Source organism: Balaenoptera borealis (assembly GCF_965194805.1).
Source record: "Balaenoptera borealis genome assembly, chromosome: 16".
In the NCBI taxonomy this organism is placed as follows: Eukaryota; Metazoa; Chordata; class Mammalia; order Artiodactyla; family Balaenopteridae; genus Balaenoptera; species Balaenoptera borealis.
In genome coordinates this window covers 65,019,881-65,035,664 of record NC_138872.1, presented here as the reverse complement: position 1 = coordinate 65,035,664, position 15,784 = coordinate 65,019,881, and the positions used below count along the sequence as shown (strand labels likewise).

General features: G+C 46.6%; 1 protein-coding gene across 3 annotated transcripts in view; it reads left to right on the top strand.

The window, feature by feature from the left end:
- SYT17 (synaptotagmin 17) overlaps positions 1-15,784 on the top strand; it is an 83,383-nt gene that overhangs the window by 48,484 nt on the left and 19,115 nt on the right. The window lies entirely within an intron of this gene.

Sequence of the window (15,784 nt, the reverse complement as noted above, 5' to 3'; positions counted from 1 at the left end):
TCGCTCGTATTATCGCCTGAACAACCGTTCCACCCCCAACCTCCGTCCGTGGAAAACTTGTCTTCCACGAAACTGGTCCCTGGTGCCAAAAAGGTTGGGGACCGCTGACTTAGCCTCTCTGAGCCTCAGTTTCTTCCATCTATAAAACGTGGGCAATAATAGTACTTGGCTTCATAGGTTTGTCGTGAAGATTAAGTAAATTGTGTCTTTGAGGTCATAGTAAGTGCTGTGTTAGCTTTGACAGTATGATGATTCAAGTGGCTTATGGTCTAATAGGGAAACATGAGAAAATAGGATCACCTAACTCCGAGAGGAGGATTTTGAAAGGCTTCCCAGAGGACATGGTATTTAAGTAGGGGCTTCAGGTGCCACACTCTGGCTGAATCTATTGTTTCCAGTGTGTAATTTAATCTACTGTTTCCAGAGTATATTAGTTATCACGCCAAACTTTAGTGGCTTAAAAAATCAACATTTATTATCTCATAGTTCCTGTGGGTCAAGAATCCAGTCATAGATTTGCTGGGTGCTTCTGGCTGAGGTTCTCTGGCAAGGCTGCAATTAAGGTATTGGCGGGGGCTGCAGTCTCATCTGAAGGCTCAACTGGAGGTAGGGTGGGGATCTGTTTTCATGCTCTCTCACATAGTTGTTGTCAGGATTCAGTTCCTTGCAAAATGTTGGCTTGAGACCTCAGTTCCTTCCTGGGTGTTGGCCAGTGACCTTGCCCACATGGGCTGCTTCATAGGGCAGTGCACAGCATGGCAGATGGCTTCCATTAGAGTGGGCAAGTGAGGGAGTAAGAGAGGGTAAGCAAGACGGAAGCTCGAGTCTTTTTGTAACCCAGTCTTGGAAGTGACGTCCTGTCACTTTTGCCATATTCCACTCATTAGAAGCAACTCGCTAGGTCCAGCTCACATTCGAGGGGAGGGGAGGATACAAGGGTGTGAACAACTCGCTAGGTCCAGCTCACATTCAAGGGGAGGGGAGGATACAAGGGTGTGAACAACTCGCTAGGTCCAGCTCACATTCAAGGGGAGGGGAGGATACAAGGGTGTGGATACTGGAAGGCAGGGATCATTGGAGCCATGTTAGAAGCTGCCCCCCCCCCCAGCACAAGGTAGTTAGTAGAAGTGATGGTTATTATTTCCTGTGTCCTTTTCACAGACCTCACCTATATTATTGCTAATATTCATCAGAGTCCACCCTGTCAAGTCACATCATCCTAATCCGCTTACAGGGCAGGGGACTGAGGCCTAACACATAAGCAATCCACCCACGGTCTCAAGCCGGTAAGAGTCAGGATTCAAGCTCTGGTCTTGCTAGCTCCTAAGATCAAGGGATCTGCATTTCCTCAAGCACCCAAGTAGTGCTGGCATTAGGGATCTGACATCATACTTTGAGGAGTCCTGCTCCAGAGTAATTGGAAACCTTCATCTGTTCAGATCCAGTCTAGAATCCTTGGTGCAGGTCTCCCAAGAAAGCAGGCCATGGCTGAAAAATCCTTGCATGCAATCCTTCCGCTGCACAAGCTTATTGCTTCTCATCCCCAAGATTGCTAATGTGCCGTGCTCCAAGACCCCTCCGAGGCAGGCTGGTTCTGGGTTTTCTCAAGACCTGTCACCCAGAGAGTCTGCATCTAATCAGGGCCACCTGCCCTAGCAGATGTAATGATTTCTCATAGAGCCTGTGATGGCTTCTGTCCAGATTGAGTTACCAACAGACAAGGACCCCACTCCCTGGAAGGTTTCAGGTCAAGACAAGACAGTGATTCCACTGACTCCTTAAAAGTAGCCAGCAGGCAGTGGGAACCATATTGAACCAAGACTGGATCCAAGTATGGAATATCGATTCCTACATCCCTCCTGAGAATAAAGGACTTAACGTTGCACCTTTAGATCAGGAAGGGATTCGGGCAGGGGGCAGGTTGCATTGAGAGAGCCCGTGTGGAAAGTCCTGACACTTGTATTTTACTTAAAATTTTATGACAAGAGTAGCACATGCTTGTGAGTGATACAACCGAAGGATGTGTATGGACGGAGAATCAGAAGAACAGAGGGGTTCAATGCATAGCCCGGGTCCTGGCTTTGTGGCCTTGGGCAAGACCTGCGTGCTTCGGTTTTCTCATCTGTAAAACAGGGATAAGCATACAAGGAGACCTCAAAGGACTTGATGTAGATTAAATGAGATCCATTCATAATCAATGCTGAGCACCGTGCCAGGCACAGAGCAAGCCCTCAGCTAACTGTTAACTATTATTAAAAGGAAATTTTACTCTCTTCCTCACCCTCCTTCCAGGCCCTTCTCCCTGAAGTCGCCACCTTTAACGTCCTGGTGTGTCTCACTCCACACTTTTCCCCTTGTTCACACAAACATCATCCACATACGGAAGAGTCAGTTCTTTTAAAAAGTTATTCATTCATTCCAGAACTGTGTATTAAGCAATCCCTGCTCTTGTGGAGGTTTCTGGACCATTCTGTGAACGTCACTCTGAAACTTGCTTCTGTTTTATTAACGATGAATGTGTCCAGTCCCTCCAGGTCAATGCAGATATGAATGGGTCTAACTCTTTGTTTTTAATAACTGCATTATATACCATCACATGGTATACTGTGATAAAAAGCCAAGGTTATTCCTTCTGGAGGGAGGGGTAGGAGTGTGTGACAGAGCTTCAGAGCATGTGATAGGAACTCTGGAGTACCCTCCCCCGAAAAATACACAGAGGGACAGAAAATTTTGTACACAGTTCAGAGGTGTTTTGAACCCCTTGAATCCCTTGAATCCCATATGTGAGGCCAATACGGCAGAAGCCTCAAACCGGAGTGGCGCTCCCAGCCCCACCTACCCACCGTACATCTCTCATTTGATATCCCCCCTCCCCCAACTTTAGGGGGCAGTTGTCAGCTGCGGCCATCAGCAAGGCCTGTGCTCTCCATTTGTGGAACACCTGCTTCTCTCCTTTAAAGGTTGGCGTTTCAGGCCCCTAGCTCGGGTTTCTCTCCTCAGGTTAAAAGCCCATTGAAAATATTCTTTGTAGAGCAGGAAGGATTGCAGGCCTCTGTGCCCCCTTAAGCAAGGGATTCTCAAGACTGGCTGTACTTTAGAATCAGCTGGGAGCTTTAAAACTGCTACCAGTGGCCAGATGCCACCCCAGAGACTCTGATTCAGCTGGGCTAAGCCGGGGTCCTGGGCTCTCTATAAATATCTATATTTTTAAAGCACCCCAGATATTTCTAATGGTCAGTCAGCCTTCCAAGCCACAGCTTTGAGTGGAAATCCCAGCTGGGGTGGCATTTTACATAAAGGCCCACTGGCTGGAATAATAAAGAAATGTGGATTAAGCTGGTATCTATCTAGGCAAAGCTGTGATTCTCCTGAATTCAAATGCATAAGGTTCTAACTTGCTTTATTTATCAACTAGGGGGAAAGAGCTGTCACCTCTAGGCCAAGGATCTGGAAGCCAGCCCATTAGCATGTTTCCAAACACTTCCTAACAAAAGGAAGGTTGATCTGCAATTGAAGCATTGGTGGAGAACCCTGGTAGAAGCCTGTGATTAGCCGGTGGGCTGGACTTTCTGAGCAGTTCCTTTCCTGTGTGGGATGAGGGTTCTTCTGCAGTTTGCAATCAGGTGATTTCTGCAGCTGAAGTTTAAAAGAAAAGAGGGGGAAAATTGCTTTTTGACTCCTGAGACAGCAGCCTGAGGTCCAGAGGTCTTCCAGGTAGTCAAGTGGAGTTGGCCACTGGGCTTACTGGGCTGTTATTGGAAGTAGGAGGAAAAAAGAAAAGAAAGAAAAAAGGAAACGTAGCTTGATAACAGCTCTTCGAAAAATTAAAAATAGAATTGCCATATGATCCAGCAATTCTACTTCTGGGCATATGCCCAAAAGAATTGAAAGCAGAACTCAGACATACTTGTACACTCGTGTTCAAAGCAGCCTTATTCACAACAGCTAAAAAGAGCGGGGGTGGGAGCAGGCAACCCAAGTGTGCACTGATGGATGCATAAATGGGTAAACAAAGTGTGGTGTGTCTACACAGTGGCATGTTATTCAGCCTTAAAAGGAAGGAACCTGACGCATGCTCCTACATGGATGAACCTGGAGGACATTATGCTAAGTAATAAGCCAGATATAAAAGGACAAATAGTGTGTCATTCCCTTTATATGAGGTACTTAGAGTAATCAAATTGATAGGGACAGAAAGTAGAATAGAGTTATCAGGGGCAGAGGGGAGGGGAGAATGGGGAGTTAGTATTTAAAGGGTACAGAGTTTTACTTTGGGAGGATGAAAAGATTCTGGAGATGGATGGTGGTGATGGCTGCACAATGTGAATTGTCTTAATGCCACCGTATACCTTAAAATGGTTAAAATGGTAAATTTTATGTTATGTGTATTTTACCACAATTTAAAAAAAGGAGAGAGACAAGAAATGTAGCTTGAGCTCCGCAGAACCCCAGTGGTTCAGAGTAGTTCCTGGATGCTGGGGCCAGACCCTTGCAGACTGTCCTCCCTGAGGGGGTAAATGCAGTGGTTAGGGGCCAGACCCTTGAGCCAGATGCCCAGGGTTCACTCCGTGATCTTGGCACTTTCCTCGGCCTCTCTTTGCCTCAGCTTCCTCATCTGTAAAATGGGGACAGTGGCCCTTACTTCAGTAGATGTTGTCAAGCCCAAAATGAGTTAATATATGTGAAGGCTTAGAATGGTGCTTGGCTCAGAGAAAGTGCTCCTTCAGTATTAGCTACTATTATTACTACTTGATAGACACCAGATTTATGCAGCCAGATGCCATCTTAAAGCTTCTGAAAGAAGACGGGTAATTATATATAAATAAATAATATGTTCTACGCACTTTGTCAATTTAGAGTCTGAGATTCTGTGGAAAGTCCAAAAAGGGAAGGACTTACCTGGGTGGGGTATTGTCTCATCTTCCTGTCCCTCTCCTTCTGAGTGTCAGAGGAAGACCCTCTGTCTGCTTGGAGGTGAAGTTTGGGGGAGATCGCTAGGTTAGAAGGAACTAAAGTTTATGTCATGCTCCTCTGGCCCTATGTCTCTGTTTCCCCTAAGTACCCTGGGCTTCCTGGCCTTCTGAAAAGCATTCAAAGCTCTTACTCATCTGGCGACCTTAGTCAAGAGGCACTTAGCTTAGAAAAGGTTCCCAGTGCCTGGGGGCAGCAGGAGTGGGGACCCGCTGCCTACAGGCGGCCTGTGATGGCAGAGCTGGGGGCGGGCAGGGTCCAGCTGCCCAAGACAGGAGCTAACCAGGTGTCCGTCCCCACCAAATGAAATTTTTTTCAGCACCTACTATGTGCCTGGCACTGTGCTAGATGCTCCTTATTCAGTAGACAACCAGACGTTCATGACACGTGTTCTCATGGAGCTTTCTTCTGGAGGGAGACATCAATCAAATGCCACAGCAAAGTGATGTAATTGTGAGTTGGCCTAAGGGTTATGAAGCAGAGAAGCAGGGCCTATTGCGGAAGTGCCCGAGCCAGTCTGGGGAGTGAGAGGAGGTGACATGTGAGCTGGGAGCTGAAGGGTGTAGGGAGGGAGAGGAGATCAGGCAGGGCTGGAGGAGAAATCGAGGCCGACTTCACATTTCAACCTGGTGCTAACGGGCGCTAACCCATGCCCTGCTGCCCTCCCGTCCTGTTAGAATTTCTCAAGGCAGCTGCTGCAGGAATTGGCCTGGGCATAGGCTTCGAAGGGGGCCTGTCAGTGATAACCAGTGCCGAGCGGCTGCAGAACGTCTGGGAAGGGAAGCCAGGCAATGAATGACACTCCTGGCTTTTTGCCAACTCTTAGTGTCTCTAGCAAGGACTAGAGAACATGGCACCTCAAACTTTCACATGCACAGGCATTCCCCAGGGATTTGTTAAAATGCAGATTCTGACTCCTGTCTGGGGCGGGGCCTGGCATTCTGCATTTCTAACAGCAGCTGGGTGTTCCGATGCTGCAGGTCTGCAGACCGTGCTTTGGGGAGCAGATATGGAGAGACCCAGAAAGTGCCTCCGGGTGAGTGACAGTCTTTCTGCCTGTGTTAGAAAGAATCAGACTCTCCAGCTGTGATCTTCACCTCTGCACGTCATTAGATTTCTTAATCCCATCTGTACATTAGTATTACATGGGGACTTAAAAAGATCCTGATGCCCAGGCCCTGGCCCAGAGCAGCTGAATCAGCCAGTGCATTTGTATCTGGGGTGTGTGTGGATGTGTGTGTGTGTATTTATCAAAACTTCCCAAGTGGATCTCTTGCACAGCCTGGGTTGGCAAGCGTTTGCCTGTCCTGTTCCGCCTCCCTCCCGACCCCACTGTCTGCTTGGAGGTTTCCCAGGCCCCTCTGTGAGAGTGAGTTCCAAGGCACCTGGTCTGTTTTCCATAATTGCTTGGCTTTCTGCAGCTGTAGCATCAAATTGGTTAATTGCATCTGCTGGTGAGATGAGACGGGTGGGGAGGCGTGGAGGAGAATGAGAGGGGAGGTCTGGAGCACGGTGTTCCGCCCTCTTACCTGGAAAGACCTCAGGGTTGAATGGGCAACAGAGGACATGCTGGAAAAGTGTCGGGGTTTGGGAAGTGGAGCAGTGGGTTTCTAGCAGAGGAGAGAAGGGCAAGCCGGTCTGAGAGGGGCATAGCCATTCCGTGAGAGCCAGAAACTCCGTTGAGATCGAGATGCTGTGGGTTTGTTCTGGGGCAGATGTTCTCCAGCATCTGGCCTCGGCCCACCTATGCCCCGCCCCCTTTCTGCAGCCTCCGCAGGCTCTGACTTCTCCTCTCCCAGCCCTGCTCACTCGGTACCAGGCCTAGCTCCGCCTCCTGGAGAGATGGTCGCATGGCCACTCAGAGTACGGATTGAAGTGAGATGCAATTTGGTTCAGATGTCACCTTTACCACTCAGCAAGTGCCTGTGACCTTGGGTAATTGATATCCCTCTTCTGAGCCTCAGTTTCCTCCCCTGTTATAACATACCAGTCTCAACAATTCATATAAAGAGCTTTAGGCAGTGCCTTGTACATAGTTAGTGCTCAAGAAATACCAGATTGGGTTTCCCTAGTGGCGCAGTGGTTAAGAGTCCGCCTGCCAATGCAGGGGACACAGGTTCGAGCCCTGGTCTGGGAAGATCCCACATGCCGTGGAGCAGCTAAGCCCGTGCGCCACAACTACTGAGCCTGCGCTCTAGAGTCTTCGAGCCACAGCTACTGAAGCCCTCGCGCCTAGAGCCCGTGCTCCGCAACAAGAGAAGGCAGCGCAATGGGAGGCCCTCGCGCCGCAGCGAAGAGTGGCCCCCGCTTGCGGCAGCTAGAGAAAGCCCGCGCACAGCAACGGAAGACCCAACGCAGCCAATTAATCAATCAATCAATAAATCTATAAAAAAAAAAAGAGAGATACCAGATTGATGATGATGGTGAGATTAATGGACGCTGCCATAGAGGAGTGGACCCTGGAATTACACAGACTCGGGTTTGAATCTTGGCCTCACTGTTAACCAGCTGTGTGACTTCAAGCAAATGACTCCACCTCTCTGAGTTCCAACTTTCTCTTGTGTAAAATCTAGCAAATCTTTCCTATTATGGGAATTAAAGGCAGATCAGCATGTGGACCTGTCCATCCCAGAAGTGACCACTTAGAAATCCATACCTGCTGCTTTAATCATCGCAGTATGTGTGAGTTGAAACGCTGGCACTTTTGAGGTTACTAGCTCAGCCCCGCTGCCTGCGGTTGTCTCCCTCACCTAATCACCGTCACCCCAAAGCTGCCAGCTGGTACGGCGTCCAGGATCCAGGGATGGACGCTGAAGCTGTGTGGGCTCAGCCCCAGGACCAGGCCGGCTTGTGCTGCCTTCAGTGCCCTGGGTTTGGCAGTGTGTGCGGGCCTGGCAGTAGGCATTTGGCTCCAGACCCAGTCATGCGCAGTGAGCGGCAGAGTGGGAAGACTAAAGCCTCCACTTTCTAGCCAGAGGGCCTTGAAAGTGGGCCCCTGGAAGCCAGAATGAGAAAGATTGCAGAGAGGAGGCGCTCCAGGAGGGATCCCATAAGCTTATGTATGAATTCCTGAGCTCATCCCAAGCTGCACGTGAGTGGAGATGGCCCTACACAGTATATCAGAGACTCTGAGAACTGAATCACAGGGTAGACCCCTGGGGAACACACGTGAGGCACAGATGGGAATAGCACTGCGAAGGCTTTGCACACTGAACTGGCATCGGAATAACAGCACATGAAGGCAGGTTAGAACTTGCAGTCTAACTTGCAGGTTAGAACTGCAGACCTAGACTCTCATAATACAAGATCAAAATGTCCAGGATACAAATTACCTGGTTTATGAAGAACCGGAAAATCTGGCAAGTTCCTAGAGTAAATATGATCAGCAGACACCAACCACAAGATGACCCAGGTATTGGAATTATCAGACAAAGACATTAAAGCAGCTGTTATAACCATGCTTCAGGAAGTAAGAGCAAACCCTCTTAAAAAGAACGATAAGCTAAAGACAGCAGATCAACAGATATAGAAATAGAAGATATAAAAAAAAACCCAAATGGAAATTTTAGAACTGAAAAGTACAGTCACTGAAATAAAATATTCACTGGATGGACTCAATAGCAGAATGGAGAAAACAGAGGAAACAGTTCGTGAACTTGAAGAGAGATCAAGCAAAATTAGGCAATCTGAACAACAGAGAATAAAAAAAATTCTCTGGGGGTGGGGGAAGACGAAAAGAAGGGGAAAAAAGACCTATGGAGAAATATTAAGAAGTCTAATATTTATGTCACATGAATCCCAGAAGGAGAGAAGAGAAACAGTGGGGAGCATTGGGATGAGGGTGGACGACCCCAGCTCAGCAGGACCACGACTGTCCTTCCCTTCCCAGAAAACATCAGCAAGTCATGAGTAGACAGTATTGCATTGTGGACAAAGTCAGCCAGACCTGGCTTCACACTCTGTGTGATTGTGGGCAAGTTGCTTTACGTCTCTGAGCCTCAGTTTCCTTGTCTGAACAATGGGAACAGTAATACCGATACTTGTAGTTATCATGAGGCTCCTATGTACTCAGTATCTCATTTAATCTTTCAACAACCATATAAGGTGTGATCTCTTTGATGGCCATTTTTCAGTTGGGGAAACTGAAGCTCAGAGAAGGGAAGTGCAATGAACTGAGTCAACTGCAGAGCCTGAGAGAACATCCCCACAAGACTGTCCTCGCTTCAGGCTCAGTGGTCCCCAACTCAGGGGTCCCAAGGACCACCCTCACTTCAGGCCAGTTGGCTACAAGTTCACAGTCCCTGTGACCACCCTCAGGTTTAATAATTTACCAGAATGACACACAGAACTCAGGAAAGCACTACTTAAGACTACGGTTTTACGATAGCAAAAGGGTACAAATTAAAATCAGCCCAGGAAAGAGACGCACAGGGTAGAGTCCAGAGGGTCCCGTCATCTTCTCCCGGTGGAGTCATGGGCAGCGGTACCTCCTCCTGGTCACTAAGGGTGACAGTGTGCACAGAGTATTGCCAACCAGGGAGGCTTACCGAGCCTTTGATGTCCGGCGTTCTGACTGGGGCTTGATCACACGCTGTCCGGTGGCCGACCTTCCGTCTCTAGCGCCTCCCGGAGGTCCAGCTCATGTCTTAGTCATCAGTTTCTCCAGGGGTCTGAACTGAACTGCGAGCCCAAAAGCTCCCATCGTAAATCCCATTGTTAGTCCCATGGCCAGAGCCCCGAGACACACAAAGGCACTCCGCAGGACATTCCAGGGGCCTGGAGATTACCTCCCAGGAGCCAAGGGCATTGACCACACCTCGCTTTGGGTAGGTGAATTCTTCACTGCACAGCAAGTAACTAGTCACTTGTGCCAAGGCACCCAGCTGGTGAGTGGTTGAGCTGAGCTTCCCACTCAATCTGTTTGATTCCAAAGCCTTCCTGACTGTTCATCGTACACTTAGGTGTGTATGAATCACCTGGGGATCTTGTTAAAATGCAGATTCTGAATCAGTAAGTCTGAGATGGGGACCTGAGCATCTGTATTGCTAACAAGCTCTGGATGACACCAGTGCTGGTGTGAGGACCACAGTCTGAATAGCAAGAAGACCTTTCCTCTGTTCTCCCACGTTACCCCAATACATCTAGAGCAAGGAAGGCAATATGAGTTTGGAGAAGTAGCAGAGGACAGATCAAATAGAGCCTGTAGGGCAAGAAGCTTGTAATTGTTTTCTAAGTGCTTCCAGACACATTTGGAGGGGTTTTGACTGGGAAGTGATAGGATTTGGATAAAGTATCCAAAAGTATCATCTTAAAGTATTCCAGCTGTTGAGCTGGGTTGAAGGAGCGCAGGAGGGGGAGTGGGCCTGCTCCCCACCATGTGCGAGGCTGTGGTGCTGGTCCAGGGAAGAGGTGATGTTGGCTTGGACCAGGGAGGTGGCAGAAGGGTTTCAGAGAAGTAACGTGCTAGGATGTAACTATATAGGCAGAGTCAACAGAACGTGCTGGTGGATTAGATGTAAAGGACCATCCTCTATCTTGGCAAGTTACTTAACTCTGAACCACGATTTCCTTATCTGTACATCTCCGTTGCCACCTCACAGACTGGAGTGTTACAGGGACAAAAGGAAATCCTGTATGTAACATGCTTAGCACAGTGCTTGGTGAGGGCTCTGTGGATTGTGGCTTTGACCTTGGATGTGGGCAGACGCAGAACTCCAGCCAAGTCATCAGGAGAGGGAAGCTGAGACCCGTCACCCTGGGGCTCCCCTGGCAGAGCACAGAGCCCGCAGTGGCACCCGCACTTCAGCCTCTTCTCCAGAGAGCTCGTTGAGGCTGCCAGAGTCCACCCAGGCGGTAAAACTTGGCTGGATCTTAAACATTCATTTTGGGTTCCAGTGGCAGCCTTTGAAGACCAGGCCAGCTGCCAGGGTTCCTGGGGATTTTTATTCCATTTGCATGGTTTTTTTTAACGATTTTGGTGCCTTTTGATGAAGCCTCGTTCCAGGCAAGTCCCCATGGGGGAGACCATCAGGGGGCTGGGAATTTATCCAGCCATATGTGTCCCTGCAGGGCCTGAGCTACATGGAGTGAGAAGGGAGAGCCAGTGCAGACCAGGTTCAGCCTCGCCTGTGCCTCAGTGCTGGCTGCCAGCAGTCAGGCCCGGAAGCCAAGGCCAGCACCCGGGGGCGGTGGAGGTGAAGGCTTGTGCGTGAAGTAAAATCAGAAATCGAAAGTATCCTTTCCAGATATCCCTTCTGTCCATTGCCTTGTCCTGACTTCACCAACCCAGAGCTGCCAGTCAGCTGGAGAAGGCTTAACCTTTAAAATGCCAGGGCCTGCAGGGCACAAGCTATAGCGTTACCTGTCTGTCTATATTTCGAGGAGAGCTTTCACTGTCATGGAAATAGCTGTGGCTTAGAAATCAGAAAACCAGATTCCAGGGCTTGGTTGCTGTATCACGTTGTGCAGGACCTTTTAATATCTTTGAGCCTCCATTCTCCATCTTTCAGATGCACATAGAATCTACCTTGGGGTTGTTCAGGGTTTTTTTTCCTGGTTTCTTATTTTAGATTTCTTTTTTTCCCAGTTTCATTGAGAAATAATTGACATATATCAGTGTATGTGTTTAAGACATATAGCATGATGGTTTAATTTACATATATTGTGAAATGATCACCACAGTAGGTTTAATTAACATCCATCATCTCATATAGATACAATAAAAAGAAAAAAAATTTCCCCTTGTGATGAGAACTCTTAGGATCTACTCTCTTAACAACCTTCCCGTGTATCATACTACGTTAACTATAATCATCCTGTTGTACATTATATCCCTAGTACTTCTGTATCTTATAATTGGAAGTTTGTACCTTTTGACTTCTTTCTTCCTCTCCCTCTTCCCCTCCCCGACCCTGTTCATTCAGATTTTAACAATAATAATAGCAAATACATATACAGCATCTCCTACATGCCAGGAACTACTCCAACTGTTTTCACGTGAATTAACTTATTTAATCCTCATAGAAACACTGTGACATGGGCATCGTCATCATTTTAATGAAGAATGAAGAAACTGAGGCAGCAATAGGATGAGCATCTGGTTCAAGATCCTGGCGCCAGGATTCCAACTCGGGTCATCTCCGTCCAGAATCTGGGCTCTCAATCGCTGGGTTTTACAGCCTCAGATATTTATCAAGTCTCTACTATGTTGAGTTGCTGTGCTTAGTTGCTGGAGAGATAGCAGAAAGACAGAAGTAATCCATCTGTTCACGATGCTGGCATTCTAGTTGGGGTGAGACAAACAAGAAATAAACACCTAAAGATGAGTAAAGTAAGGCAACAGAGAGGGCCTGGAACATTACTTTAAACTGGGTAACATAAGCTGAGAAAGGAGCAGCCCTGCAAATATGGGAGAGAGGGACATTCTAAGCAGAGGAAATGGCAAATGCAAAGCCCCTGAGGTAAGAATGAGCTTGTTTTGTTCAAAGAAAAGAAAGACGGTACAGTGGCGAGAGCATAGTTAATGAGGGGAGTGACTTATGCAGTGAGGTCAGAGTGCTAGTAGGGGCCATGGTCAGGAGCTTAGGTGATAACCTCCCGTGTGCCTAGGACTGTTTGGCACCGGAGAAACAGAAGCGAGCAAGGCAGATGGGGCTCTGCCTTCACGAAGGATGGGTGAGCTGATGTGAGTGCAGGGCACTTAGCACACAGCAGATGCTCAGTGGGTGTAATTTTCTCTTTCCCTGTTTGTAAGCTGACATGAAAACTGCTTCCCTGGGTGTCTGCCTGACCCCCGCCCCCTGCATTAAATCAGGACAGAATGTAGTTGACTTATAATGGCAGTTATTTCTAGAGATGGCCTTAGGCAAGGGCATAATTTACCAGAAAAAAAAAAAAACAAAGCATACAAGTGGGTGAAGAATAAGCAGAGTGGGCGGAAGGGTTCATCCTTCCCTCTGTCTCCAGGAGCTGGTGCCCACACTGGCCGGGGAGGGAGGGTCTTTGGGGGCTTAACTCTCAGCCACTCCCTTTAGGATCCTGAGTTACAGCATCCGGGAAGGGTATCCACTGGCTTGGTGCCAAACATTATGTGTCTGCTTTCAGATTTTATTCTACTTCATTTTATCGGGGCTGGAGAAGCAGAGGAGAGGCAGCCTGTGGATGATTGGTGGGTGGGGTCCTCTTCCATCCTTGTGCAGGGTCACATTGGCTTCTCAGTGGCCTCTTTGGTACGGAGAGGCCAAGATACTTAAAAGAGATGCCTGGACAACCACGTGATACAGTGAGGGTCCCCAGCCTCATTACAAGAAGTATCCCTAAAATCCCAGTGTGTCGCTAAGGCATTTCAGGACGGCAGCAAATCATTCTTCTCCAGGTTACTGAGTGTGACTTGGAAAAGAATTCACAGAAGAGATAATGGGAGGGGCAGGAATTCAGTTGTAGCTCTTCTCCCCACTAATCATAATAGCCAGCCTTTATCAAGGCTCAGTATGTTCCAGGCACTGTCCCAAGCACTCTCTCAATTTTTCCTCACAACAACCAAATGAGGAATGTACTAGTGTTATTCCCATTTTACAGAGGAGCAAACTCAGAGAGCTCAAGTGACCTGCTCAAAAGGCACTGTATTAGTTAAGGTAAGGTTAGCAGCTGTAATAGATCAAACGCTGAGGTTTTGTAGCCCTTCTTTCTTTTTGAATTTTTTAGTTTTATTTTATGTTATTTTTTATACAGCAGGTTCTTATTAGTTATCTATTTTATACATATTAGTGTATATATGTCAATCCCAGTCTCCCAATTCATCCCACCATCACCACTCCCCCCCCACCCCCCTGCGGCTTTCCCCCCTTGGTGTCCATACATTTGTTCTCTACATCTGTGTCTCTATTTCTGCCCTGCAAACCGGTTCATCTATACCATTTTTCTAGGTTCCACATATATGCGTTAATGTACGATATTTGTTTTTCTCTTTCTGACTTACTTCACTCTGTATGACAGTCTCTACGTCCATCCACGTCTCTACAAATGACCCAGTTTCGTTCCTTTTTATGGCTGAGTAATATTCCATTGTATATATGTACCACATCTTCTTTATCCATTTGACTGTCGATGGGCATTTAGGTTGCTTCCATGACCTGGCTATTGTAAATAGTGCTGCAGTGAACATTGGGGTGCATGTGTCTTTTTGAATTATGGTTTTCTCTGGGTATATGCCCAGTAGTGGGATTGCTGGGTCATATGGTAATTCTATTTTTAGTTTTTTAAGGAACCTCCATACTGTTCTCCTTAGTGGCTGTATCAATTTACATTCCTACCAACAGTGCAAGAGGGTTCCCTTTTCTCCACACCCTCTCCAGCATTTGTTGTTTGTAGATTTTCTGATGATGCCCATTCTAACTGGTGTGAGGTGATACCTCATTGTAGCTTTGATTTGCAGTTCTTTAATAATTGGTGATGTTGAGCAGCTTTTCTTGTGCTTCTTGGCCATCTGTATGTCTTCTTTGGAGAAATGTCTGTTTAGGTCTTCTGCCCAGTTTTTGATTGGGTTGTTTGTTTTTTTAATATTGAGCTGCATGAGCTGTTTATATATTTGGGAGATTAATCCTTTGTCTGTTGATTTGTTTGCAAATATTTTCTCCCATTCTGAGGGTTGTCTTTTCGTCTTGTTTGTAGTTTCCTTTGCTGTGCAAAAGCTTTTAAGTTTCATTAGGTCCCATTTGTTTATTTTTGTTTTTATTTCTATTACTTTAGGAGGTGGATCAAAAAAGATCTTGCTGTGATTTATGTCAAAGAGTGTTTTTCCTATGTTTTCCTCTCAGAGTTTTATAGTGTCCGGTCTTACATTTAGGTCTCTAATCCATTTTGAGTTTATTTTTGTGTATGGTGTTAGGGAGTGTTCTAATTTCATTCTTTTACATGTAGCTGTCCAGTTTTCCCAGCACCACTTATTGAAGAGACTGTCTTTCTCCATTGTATATCCTTGCCTCCTTTGCCATAGATTAGTTGAGCATAGGTGCGTGGGTTTATCTCTGGGCTTTCTATCCTGTTCCATTGATCTAGATTTCTGTTTTTGTGCCAGAACCATATTGTCTTGATTACTGTAGCTTTGTAGTATAGTCTGAACTCAGGGAGTCTGATTCCTCCAGCTCCGTTTTTTTCCCTCAAGATTGCTTTGGCTATTCGGGGTCTTTTGTGTCTCCATACAAATTTTAAGATTTTTTTTTCTAGTTCTGTAAAAAATGCCACTGGTAATTTGATAGGAATTGCATTGAATCTGTAGATTGTTTTGGGTACTATAGTCATTTTCACAATATTGATTCTTCCAATGCAAGAACATGGTATATCTCTCCATCTGTTTGTGTCATCTCTGATTTCTTTTATCAGTGTCTTATAGTTTTCTGAGTACAGGTCTTTTACCTCTTTAGGTAGGTTTATTCCTAGGTATTTTATTCTTTTTGTTGCAGTGGTGAATGGGATTGTTTCCTTAATTTCTCTTTCTGATCTTTTGTTGTTAGTGTATAGGAATGCAAGAGATTTCTGTGCATTAATTTTGTATCCTGCAACTTTACCAAATTCATTGATTAGCTCTAGTAGTTTTCTGGTGGCATCTTTAGGATTCTGTATGTATGGCATCATGTCATCTGCAAACAGTGACAGTTTTACTTCTTCTTTTCCAATTTTCCTTTTATTTCTTTTTCTTCTCTGATTGCTGTGGCTAGGACTTCCAAAACTATGTTGAATAATAGTGGTGAGAGTGGACATCTTTGTCTTGTTCCTGATCTTAGAGGAAATGCTTTCAGTTTTTCACCATTGAGAA